Below are 12,661 nucleotides of genomic sequence, written 5' to 3'. Positions count from 1 at the left end.
GCCATGGACAAGGACACCTTCCACTAGACCAGGTTGGTTAAAGCTTTATCCAATTTGACCTTGAATAATCCCAGGGATGGGGCAGCCACAGTTTCTGTGGGCAACCTGCTCCAATGCCTCACCACCCTCACAGTAAAGAGTTTCTTTCTTATATGTAATAAAAATCTACCCTCTTTCAGTTTAAAGCTATTACCCCTTGTCCTGTCAAGGACAATGGCTTACAAACTTCATCCTCCAGTTCCCTCAGGACCCATGGACGTATCTCATCAGGTCTCATGGATTTGCGCACCTGCAGGTTCCTTAGATGCTATTGAACCTGTTTTCCTGAAGTGGACAGCTCTTCATTCTCCCAGTCCCTGCCTTTGCCTTCTGCAACTTGAGCAGTGGGGCTGAAGCACTTGCTGATGAAGACTGAGGCAAAAAGAGTAATTCTCCATATCCTCAGTAATCACATCTCCTGTTTCCTGTCAGGGAGTCCCAGTTTTCCTTCATCTTCCTTTTACCCCTGACATACTTATAGCAGCTTTTCTTGTTGCCCTGGATGTCCCTGGCCATATTTACTTCTGTCAAGGTACATCATATTTCTGTTCAAAGCAGCCAGGAAGATGGTAGCTACTTTATGCATACAGTTATCACAGAAGAAAACATGCTCACATAATCACACAACTTTCTCCCTCCCCAAACGTACTTCAATGGCATTAATCAGACCTGTAACCTTTTTGAATCAAGAGTTGAGCCACCATGATGTACAGTGGCCAGGGTTGAGTCCTGCTGGATATTTCCAAGAATGATCACTGACACAATGATGATCACTTTGATAACAAATGACAATTGCTCCCAATTTCTCAAGGTTTCTGTTGACAAATAACCTGTTTAAAAAATACACAGCTCTTAGATCTCCTGTGAAGAAGCTTGGCACTCTTTTCAGCTGTTACTTTTCATAAATAGACCACCCTTTCAATACAGCAAATTCAAACTTTTGAGAATCCCGTTTTAAGAGGTAGAGTGGGTTAAGTCTCTGAAAAAACTAGACCCAGGTGACTTTGGCTCTAGAGTGCAGAAGACCGAGGTCTTACTCTATTGCCAAAGCTTAAGTTCTCAAATTCCCTTGCCATGACTGTATTGCATTCATCTGTTATAACACAGGATGAACAGGCTTAACCCTGAAACAATATTTTACTAGTCTCAATTCTAAGAATTTTTCCCTGTTTGCCTCTAGAACATACTGACAAATACTAAATCCTTTTTTTGTGCCTGTATAGAGCTTCATCCATTACATTTATGGAGGAAAAAAAAAATCTATGCTGACTTCTAAGAAAACTGAGGCCAAGTTTGTTTTCTTAAGTCTTACATCTATATGACAGAATACTCTGATCCCTTTCTTTTCCTGGAATACAAGCAGGTTTCATGTTTCCTGTGTGTATAATAAAAGTAGTTACCCTCTGGCCAACTCAGATTGTTGTTTCTGAAAATTGTTTTTCTCTCTGGTTTTATTGGGCAATGCAATTATTTGAATTGCAAGAGCACTGTCTGAACAAACCTGGGATATCAAACCTACCAGCTCACAGATTTCCTAGATAGTCAGGGGCTGTAACAAAGCTTGCTATCTTTTTCTTTGCATAACAAGCCAATAAAAGTGCAGGCACTGAAAGAACCAGTTTGTGCTGTTGAGACATGTGCATTTTAAAACCCAATAACACAGTTGTTATGAGGCACTTTAATATTTAACGTGCGGATTAAGTGCATATTTAATAACTCGTGCATGAATGCAACTCATGCACACAGCAGCACCTACTTTGCTTTAACGCAACGTCCCTTCAACCACAAGTTGAAGCAGGGAAAACAGCATTCCTTGGTGAATTTATAATCCTTGCAGCTGAGAGGGATATCAGATCCTTGCTACATCACAAGGAGAGTTTACATTCATCTTCTAAATGCTTACCTCCCGTTTCGACCCCTAACGAAGAAAACTGTCAGCAAAAGAATTATGGACAACACATCAATGACTGGCAGTGGCAACACTGTCCCCTACAGTGTGTGAAACAGAAAACCAGTTCATATCTTGCTCTAGAAAGGCAGGTAAAGAAAACCAGAGGCAGAGGAAAATCCAGAAAAGTAGCTAGACCTTTTTTGAAAGCAGGCAATGAATACCAACAAACCAGGGGCAATGAAGTCACACTCCGCAACTTCTCAAACCACTCTGCAGCAGGGACTGACATAGAATCATAGAGAGATTTGCTTTGCAGGAAGGGTCACGGTAAGATATTCTGATGCATGGGACACTTCTGATTTTTCTGAGCTTCTCTGGTTCCCCCTCAGCTGCCACTGTGCAAAGCTGTTCTACTTAGCAGCAAGCAAAAAATCCACCTTCTTCCTACTCTTAGTGACTACATGCTTAACTAAAGCTTTAATCATTGTGCTCCAGAACACATCTAACCTGTGCTGGTTCCCTACACTCACTCTCTTAGCTGAGGCCTTGCATAAAACTTCTGAATAGAAAAGACTAAGTTAAACCCTGCTGCATTGTGGCTCCTTTTCTTAAGTCACTTAGAAATGACTGGTCTAACACTTCCAAGAATCCCACCCTAGACTTCAGAGAAAGGCAGATGAATCTTGTACGTTGTATTTTTAAATTTAAGAAACATAGTTTAATTGCGATAACTCTGCTTTTTGATTAAAGTAAAAAAAGTGGAGCAGAGCTTCTCAATAATACTGAACTTGTCACTTTACAATGCATGCAATAATTTAAATTGTGTGCTCAGCATGCATGAAGTAACAAACATTTCATATTAATGTTATATTCATAACAGTATATCTGAACTGCACAAACAATAGATAATAGAGTCAAAAATGAAATAAAATAAACGTATTTCTCCAGAGTTTGACTAACAGAATTTAAGGAGGCCTGAAGTTGATTGTCATGACCCTCTCTTTGCAAAAATATCAGGTGATAACCGAAATACACCCCATGAAAGTTAGCATCACCACAGTGGCTTCAGAGAGCTTATACTGATCCAAAGCATCCCACAGGATTCATGTTTTGATATCTCGTAATAAATTTTTGAACTTTCTTGTTCTTCATAACACATGGACACTTAGGGCAAGATTAAAAGTATTAAGGCTCCTAACTACTGAAACTTCACTGATTTCAGTGGACCCTTAGACACAAAGATGGAAATTGCACGTAAACTCGAGCCTTAGACAGTCACTACTATGACAGCTACAATTCCATTTATGGTCAAATAACAAAGTGTTGTATGTGATGCAGGATGAGAAGAATAGAAAAGGAAATAGGTTCTGTGGGGTTTGCTTGGGCTTTTTGTTTGTTGGGTTTTTTTTAAATAAATTAAAAAGTCTAGGTTCTCACAATGAAGATTACTTTTGCCAGGGCTGTGGATAGGAAGAAAAGATATTAAATTAGATGATAGGATTGTTTAAAGTCAAGACAGAAACTAGGTTAACCACAGGCAACCTGTCAAGCAACTATCAGTAATATGGTCTTAGCACCAAGGGCTAGTAATTTTGGATTTAACACACAAGAAAACAAAAGAGACTATGAAAGGATATTTGCACATCCCATTTAAGTTTGAGACTTAACTGAAGACATTGAAGTCTCTGTCAAAATTAGTGACATCCTAGAAGCTGCATTTTCCATTAGCTGCAGGAAAAACCTTTCAGCCGTATTGAATGGCAATAGCTATTATACATGCTTGGATGAGGCAGCTTCATTTCTCATTTATCAAGATGGTTTCCTCTTTGCAAACACCCCTCCATCCGAGTGCTCAGAAAACTACTTTTAAATACGCTTATATTTTCAGAAGTGCATGCTAGGTTTGCCATTTTCATCCAAAACAGTAATTTTAGACTGATAAAACTTTAGATTCTCATAGCTAAAGGTCATTTAGGGGGCACTGCTTTCCATGTAGATGATTCTCACCATATACTCAACTTCTGTGCAGTTGATTTACTTCTGCACATAACCAATCCGTTTCTTTCCTGTCAGAAAACATTTCTATTTTACTCCAGTTATTCTCACACCTCACTGGCTGCTTGGGCTAAAAATGATTTTCTTAGATGCATTCAGTCTTTGCTTTCTCTGCTGTGACTATCCCAAGTGGAAAAAGATTCCAGTGTCTGGTTAATTTAGCACATTCTCCAGCCCACTGCCACCAAGTAAAAACACCAAGGAGGGTGGTAATACAAGCACCACAGACCTTCAGAATTTATCATCCCTCTTCTTGATTCACTAGCAATGTTTCTGCCATTCCTACTGGTCTTGAGAACCACAGAGAATTTATTGCCTCAATGCTGTGTTGCAGCTACAAATATCTGAAAAGCAACTTTGTGTTTCAGAAAAATGTGTTCCCGTTTTCTGAAGTTTAAATGATCTAAGTTCAGGTTTTTCATTATTCATGTCACTGAATGTAATTCTAATGCCATAAAAGTGTCTAGTAATCAAATTCAAGGAAAAAAAAAAACCCAAACCATTTCTGGAGGTCCAGATCTACTTCTAACCCCACATCTTATTCAGTAGGATTTTTTAACTAAGCATTTTGACCTCTATTGGTTTATATCTAACTTAAACAAAACTCACAAAAGTTATTAAATAATCAGAATGGTGTTGCAGCATTTTCTAAGGTGTATGAGCAAGTCTGAGTCTCTTGAGATTAATCTTTGCCATGCAATCCAAGCTGCCTCTTGTGGCAAACAGGTACACACCTTGTTCTTCCCTGCCCCAACAAGACTAAGAAGTCCCAGGCTTCTCTACTTCTAAAACTTTTATGAACTTCAATCCATAACTTGTGTTTGATTTTCATTCTGCAGACTTAAGTTTGCCAAGCAGTGTTGCTCATGCCATTCCCATGTTCTCATCACATTCATTAAGGTTTTAAACAAAGAAGAAAAATGGGTTTGTTACTGCTGTGTTATGGAAACAGAAAAATGAGCCCTTATTCTCCCAAAGGAAGGAGTTCTCTGGCTCTCATATCGTTCAGTTGCTGGCCAGGCCTTGGAGTCTCTGTTCATGCATACATAGCAATTACCTTGTTGATTTTGGAGACCTGTTCTGACCCCACTTCTAGTGACATACAGCAATGGGAGTTTTGCCAGGGATGCTGGGTATGCTCCCGGTTACAGACCACCATCAGTAAAGGCTGTACTACCCCAACTAACTAAATACCTTGAGAAAATGACAGCAGATAGGAAGAGAATCAGGTTATCTACTCCACTACAGACTGAAGGGCATCCTCAAGTTCCAGCCATCAGATCTCTATCCATTCTTGTTGTTCATGGGCATAAGCTTCACTTCCAGATACAGAATTCTGCCTCTCACTACAAGAGTCTAATGAAACTTAAACCCTGTATATCAGACTTTTCAGGAAGGCATCCATATCAAATGGTGGTGCAGGAGCCTTCAATTTGCCTAACTTGCTATTTACTACACACAGCCTGTGCCAATTAAAAATAAATGAGGTCATACAGAATATCCTATTAGCTGCTTTTCAAGTCCAAACAGCCTGGCTCCTCTCACACAGTATCATATACTCCATACATACAGAGTACAATTTTGGTATGTTGACTGAACACAACACAGTGCTGTTTGCTTTCTCTCCCCAGCTTAAAAATAAGCCATATAGAAGATGCAGTGAGTTTGGTCGGCTTAATTTATAGAATCATAGAATCACAGAATAGTTAGGGTTGGAAAGAACCTTAAGATCATCAAGTTCCAACCCCCCTGCCAGGGACACCTCACACTAAACCATGTCACCCAAGGCTCTGTACAGCCTGGCCTTGAACACTGCCAGGGATGGAGCATTCACAGCCTCCGTAGATAACCCATTCCAGTACCTCACCACCCTTACAGTAAAGAATTTCTTCCTTATATCCAATCTAAACTTCCCCTGTTTAAGTTTTAACCCATTACCCCTTGTCCTATTGCTATGATCTCTAATGAAGAGTCCCTCCACAGCATCCTTACAGGCCCCATTCAGATACTGGAAGGCTGCTATGAGGTCTCCATGCAGCCTTCTCTTCTACAGGCTGAGCAGCCCCAACTTTCTCAGTCTGTCTTCATATAGGAGGTGCTCCAGTCCCCTGATCAACCCCTTGGCCTCCTATGGACTTGTTCCAACAGTTCCATGTCCTTTTTATGTTGAGGACACCAGAACTGCACACAATGCTCCAAGTGAGGTCCCATGAGAGCAGAGTAGAGGGGCAGGATCATCTCCTTTGACCTGCTGGTCATGCTTCTTTTGATGCAGCCCAGGATACAGTTGGCTTTCTGGGCTGCAAGTTTCTGGGCTGCAAGTGCACACTGAAGCTGGCTCATGTTCATTTTCTCATTGACCAACACCCCAAGTTGTTTTCCACAGGGCTGCTCTGAATCTCTTCTTGCCCAACCTGCAGCTGTGCCTGGGATTGCTCTGACCCAGGTGTAGGACCTTGCACTTGGCATGGTTGAACTTCTTGAGGTTGGCATCAGCCCACCTCACAAGCGTGTCAAGGTCCCTCCAGATGGCATTCCTTCCTTACAGCGTATCAACCAAACCACACAGCTTGGTGTCATCGACAAACTTGCTGAGGGCACACTCAATCCCACTGTCCATGTCACCAACAAAGACATTGAACAAGACCAGTCCCAACACCAGTCCCTGAGGGACACCACCCATTACATTCCAGTCTTCAGAGTATGATAAAATAATCAGTCCTTCTCCCAGTGTTATATGGGGGCTTGGGCTGAACAGCAGCTAAGCTTGTTTATACTGCTCTCCTTTTGCTCAGAGTTCTTGGAGTATACAGCTATTTGGAGGTCAAATCAATTATTGTAGTCTAGGATGCCATTTCTGGACTGGAAGTAAGAGCACTTTCAGTTTAATAAGATTTAATAGAGGTTGTTAAGGGTGTCTGACACTTTTTGACCTTTGTTCTTCTATTTCAGAGTTTGAATAGGTCTGATTTAATTAGCCAAAACCACTATCAGAATGAATGCAGGGGCAAAAGCTCAGAAGGATACATGTATAGGAAAATTACCAATTCAATAACTTTAAACCATAGGCAAACAAATCATGGTTCACACTGACAAACAGAGTCAACAGGAGACATATAACTGGTTGGAAGTTATGAACAGATCATGCCAGCCCCATAGTTTTGAGGACAACACCCACCACCGCTTTACTTTCTCAAAACACAGTTAAGGAAAGTCTAAGTGGATGCAGTCAATGATTGAGGGTTATTTGGCTTTGGACAGGGGTCATCGTTTGTTTGTTGCTTGGTTGTTTTTTTTTTTTTTTGAGTTTTGATGGTTTTTGTCATCGGGGTTTTTGTTGTTAGATTTTTTTGTTGTTTTTTAAACATAGCCTTTGGAAACATCCACACAGAAGCACAAGTTTTCTGTGCCTGGCTGCCTCCTCAGGGTCCCACATGTAATCTCTCTCCAGTTCAGCTTGGAGCCTGAAAAACAGGCATTGACATCAGGCTAATATGCATTTTCTGAAGCAGATGATTTGTGTAACTCAGCTAAGAGCCTACTGGGAGTGAGGGGCTCAGAAAGTACATCCTTTTCTCATTGGGTTCATTGTTCCTTACTGGAGTGTTAAGAGGGTAGTTTACTCCCAGATGTCATGTTTAGCTCCCATTTTGAACTGGTGGACTCTGCCATGACCCTGACTTTAATTTTTTTCGCCTGGCCCTCTTCCACACATTATTACTATTTCTATTGTCTCATCTCCTAAAAATAAAGGGACACCAACATAAAAATATTCCTGCTCTGTGCCTATGGAAATATATATCACACAGAAATACCCTGAAGCTTCATAATGTCAAGCTTTGATAGGAAAATTATACTGTATCCTAGGTCTAGGTTATTCCAATAAATGTAAACAACACATTTCAACTTGCAAAGTCAACTGACCAGTAGCGCACATCCAACCATCAAATGGCTTATTTATCTACATTACTGACAGTATGTCCTTTGTCAGAACAATGTTCATTTTGCAATATTAAGGTCAATATCTTGGTAGAGGAAAATAAATTATAGAGGAAACAGTTGTAGTATTATTTTCAACAGCTTTCTGGAAAAGATTACATCATATAAGCTGTAGGAATGGATTTTCTAACATAATGACACTCCTGTCTCCCAGATGCAAAATGTAGGTGTGCTGATTTACAGAACAAATCATGTAAAATACATTGCAGCAAACTTGTGCAGGTGGGAACAGATGCACATACAGGTGCATGTACAGAGAGAAGCTAGAGTTGATGTAATCAATGGTGACAGGTATAAAACTGAAGACATAAATTAATTCTTTTTTTAAAGTAGTTATGTTTTAGAATATTATCTTAAAAGAGGAAAAATTGCATATTTAGATAACGGATAGGGAAAAGTTTAAAAAACAAAGCCAAAAAATATTTGTCTCTAAATCAAGATACACTGGGGGAAGGGAGGGAAAGAATAGGAAGTTAGTTATCTCAAAACCCCAGGAGATAAGTGTGGAACTGATGGATGAAAACTTAGATAAGTGTAATTGAAATATTTTTCTACAGTACATTAGATTTGGACTTCATTATTGTTAATATATTGGGGTCCACACTGATACAATCTAAAACATACTAGAGATACCCAATGAAACTGGGAGAATTACATTTACAACCAGGAAAATAAGTAGTCTAGGTAACAGCCAGGTTCTGAAAACAGACAATCTGAGAAGATAAGCCAAAGAAACTGCATACTTGGGAAACGAAGGATTTGTACACTGAAATGAAAATGTGTATTAGAAAACTTGAGTTTCAGTCAGCAGAAGAGGTAGGCGGTTTGGGATGAGTAAATCCCAGCACACGGGATAACATATCAGGTGTTAGAAACTACATGAAATATTTGTCTAAGATTCTTCCTCAGATACTCAGGACAAAAGCCAAGATGCAGACTTTCAGTGCCAGTTGTAATGAGTGTTTACTGTACAGCTGAGGAAAATAAGACTGAAAGATAGAGGAGCTTTGCAACAAAACATGTATTTGAAAAACAAATTGTACTCTTTTGGCCAATAGCAAAAAAAAATGGGGAGTTTATATTGGGAAAGTGCTCTGGAATGAGCATAGTTAAACTAAAAGAAAGACCCAAGCACCTTTTACATGGCTTTATACCAAGAAAAAAAAAATCCTGCTTCTCTTTTTTATGAGGCAGTATGCAGACCCGATTTATTCCGAGGGGATGACAATTCAGTCCACACTTTTTAACAGAAAATAAAATAACCAAAGAGACTGGCATTGAAGTCTGCCAGCAAGAAAACTGAGTTTCAGGCAGACTTTTCCTACCTCTTCTGAAGAAACATCAAGGTTTTACTGCCAGCAAATTACAGCTCAGGGACTCAGGACTTTGGCCCACACCAAAGAAAAAACACTAAAGCTACTGAAACCAAATATTTGGTTTTTCCAACAGCTGTAAGAAGGCGAGACTCTTCAAAGGAAGTGCTGGTCTCAGATGTATCTTCAGCACTGCTGGAAAATTCAGAATTGCTCAAGACCAACAACTGTCAAGTATTCAGTTTGATATGCTGAAGAATTTATTACCATCCATTACTAACTCCTGAAACCCCATGCCCAAGACCAAGTTTCTCCTGTGTTTGTTTTTTTATGTGTTACTTCATCTGAATGTTTTCACCATTTTTCTGTTGTAGCAATACATAAATACTATTACGTTCTATTTCCCAAGATACTACATTAGAGCCATGCAGTAAACGCATTTCTCCTTGTGGGCCTCAAAAGACAGAGATTTTATTTCAGAGGGATTTGATGATCCAGCAGGAATATCTATCAGAAATTTTGATTTAATAGCTTCCATAGCTCTAAGGCATCCTGCAGTAGTTTATTTCTGTTTACCACAAGCTCAGTTATTAGCCAAACCCTCTGGCCATCAACCAGATAATCTTATACTCTTGGGAAACACGGACATTCACTTCCACTTAATCTTTAGATGAAAATTAATGAACTAATTTCAGCAACTGAACTCTCTCACCGCTGCTTATTTCTTCAGAGGCCAAAATACAAATATTGAAATGAAATAACCTGAAATTTTTGATGCTATGTCACAAAGGAGGAAAAGTAGAACCTGTTCTACTGGGGAGTTCTTGAATTCTGAAGCATCTGAGAATCAGAGCCTCACAGGATATGGGTGGAAGACCAAAACAGAAGCTTTAAAAAGAAAAACAAGCACCACCTTCAGGCCATAATTTGCTGCGTTTTAGCCATGCAGATAGCATCCACTACAGACAACCACTTCATTGCAGTGTTTGTATTTAATTCTAGGCCTAAAAGGCCCCTCTTAAACTTTCCACAATAGTTTCTAGTCCAAAGAAGCCATAGAAGTATATTATTTTGATCATATTATTTCATGGCTTGGCCAGAGAGCTACCTAGGATACACAGCTCCGAAAGCCAGTTATTTCAACAACTGTGAAAGGCTTTTCTGTCCCCTTGAGATGTGTAATATCTCCACTTACAGATTTACTCTTTGCCTTTTTGTTTACACATGAGACTGGCAAAATATGGACTGGCAAGACCTCCAGGAACAACAATGGAGGGAAAAAGAAACCAAAACACATTCTGGATCCTGACAGATATCACAAAATGGCTTTTAGGCCAACTAATGTCATTTGTAGTTGATTCAGAAACTGAACTGTATCATCCTTTCTGCTACCACAGGATTTAGTACTTTGGCATATTTATGTATATAAATTGCATCCAGGAGAGCCAGCAAGCAACTGACAAGGTGATACTCTGTATATAATTTGGTTCATGTGTGCTTATACAGAACTCCTCAGTAAACCACCTTAATGATGTCACTGCTTTTCCTATGTGTCTGGACTTAATCTACGTGAGCGTTTTATACTAGTGTTCCCCTTACCAAAAAGCTATTCCATTCACCTGAAGTTACACCTCATCTGATTTCTCATCCTTCCTGAGAAACAAGGTTCCTTCCCTAAGGCTTCACAAATGGCAGCCATAGGCCAACTTTGTGACACCTACCAACATAGCATCAAAGGAGATAAGTGTCTCTTGAAATATGTGCAAACTCAACTTTCATGCCATGACACAAGACCAATCTTTAAGAAGCTTCCTTCTTCTATGCAAGTAAGATAAATGCCTATTTGAAGGAAAATATGTCTAAGCTATTCTGTGAGACATAAAGTAGGAAAGTGAATGATTCATGTCCAGCACACTCACTTGCTGTTATGCAGGCCTTGATAAAAACACAGACGTAAAAATTCCAGTTAACAATCTCCATATATAAACAGAAACTTCACCCACAGACTGGTGACTGATTCATCTAGAGAGCTGAATTTGTTAGGACCTCTAAAACAAGGGCATTCCTGCAGAGAAAGCAAGAGTAGTTGGTACTGACACCATTCACACTATAGACAAATGCACCAGTTTCCAGCACTGCTGCTCCAGGACCTTGCAGTAATCCTTAGGTAAATATCTATTTATTAAACCACTACAGGAAAGTTTTGCATTTTGGTGCAGGCAGGAACAAAAGAACTGAGTCTTGGTGAGGAGTCATTGGCACTCTTAGGAGACAGACCAGTACGAAAGACCTGGTCAGAAGATCCATCCAGGCATTCAGCTGAAGGAATTTCAAAAACAGATTTAGTGAGATGAAGACGGTATAACAACTAGCATATTACACAGAGACTGTATTCATCTTGGCAGTACTCTGTCATCCATCACATCCACACTGTAGCTACATCCAGCTGCACCTGACACTGAGCTCACCTGACAGTAGGTGGCCCTGCCTTGGCAGGGGGGTTGGACTTAGCTGATCTCCAGAGGTCCCTTTCAACCCTAACAATTCTGTAATTCTGTTCCAGAAGACCATCTACACTGACTGACTTTGGCTTAGTGTCAACCACATCCCCTTTCACCACACAACTCTCTGTTCACAAGATCTGGATGTGGCACCTTCAAAAACCAAAGGATGAACTTAAGAAGCAGAGTTGGTATGGCAAAACAACAACCCAGACAGCTTCCAGTGGCAGAACACACAGAATCATTTATGGCATTGTACCGGTTTCAGAGACAGCTTTATCAAGTAAAGCTGGGACTAACAGCATGAATAATTCCTATTTCCAGTTGCACTCAGCACAGGGAAGTGAAAAGCATGTACTGCACCTAGTACATTCACTTCTCTAGGAACAAAACGGAACAATTTTCATATACTGGAAGGACTGAAAACAGCAAGATGAAAACCAACGAAGTCTGAAACCTATGCAGTTAGACTCAACATTTGCCTGAAGGCATGTACTAGTTTTCACACCCTTATACTTCTTTTGTCTCTCCCTGTTTGGCAAACTCACAGGCACAGCCACCTTTTAAACAATTAGGTTTTTTTCATTTTCTTTGCTACTACATAAGCATTACTGAAGAAATTAAGGCATTTTTTTGAGGCAACACAGTGTGGGCCGGTTTAGTAATGGCGATGACAATTTCATGAATGTCAATGTTTGAAGCCCAGTTTCAACATTTGTGCATTGTAAAAGCTGGTATAGAACTTTTACAGACCCCAAATAACAACAAAAGCAAAATATCTCTTCAGGGATAAGGAAACAAGATAATGAGCACTTATTATCTAGAGAATTGCTTATGCTACAAAGGTTGATTAAGAGATGTGA

The sequence above is a fragment of the Melopsittacus undulatus genome, chromosome 4 (genome assembly GCF_012275295.1).
Source record: "Melopsittacus undulatus isolate bMelUnd1 chromosome 4, bMelUnd1.mat.Z, whole genome shotgun sequence".
Lineage (NCBI taxonomy): Eukaryota > Metazoa > Chordata > Aves > Psittaciformes > Psittaculidae > Melopsittacus > Melopsittacus undulatus.
Note: the sequence above shows the minus strand (reverse complement) of the source record.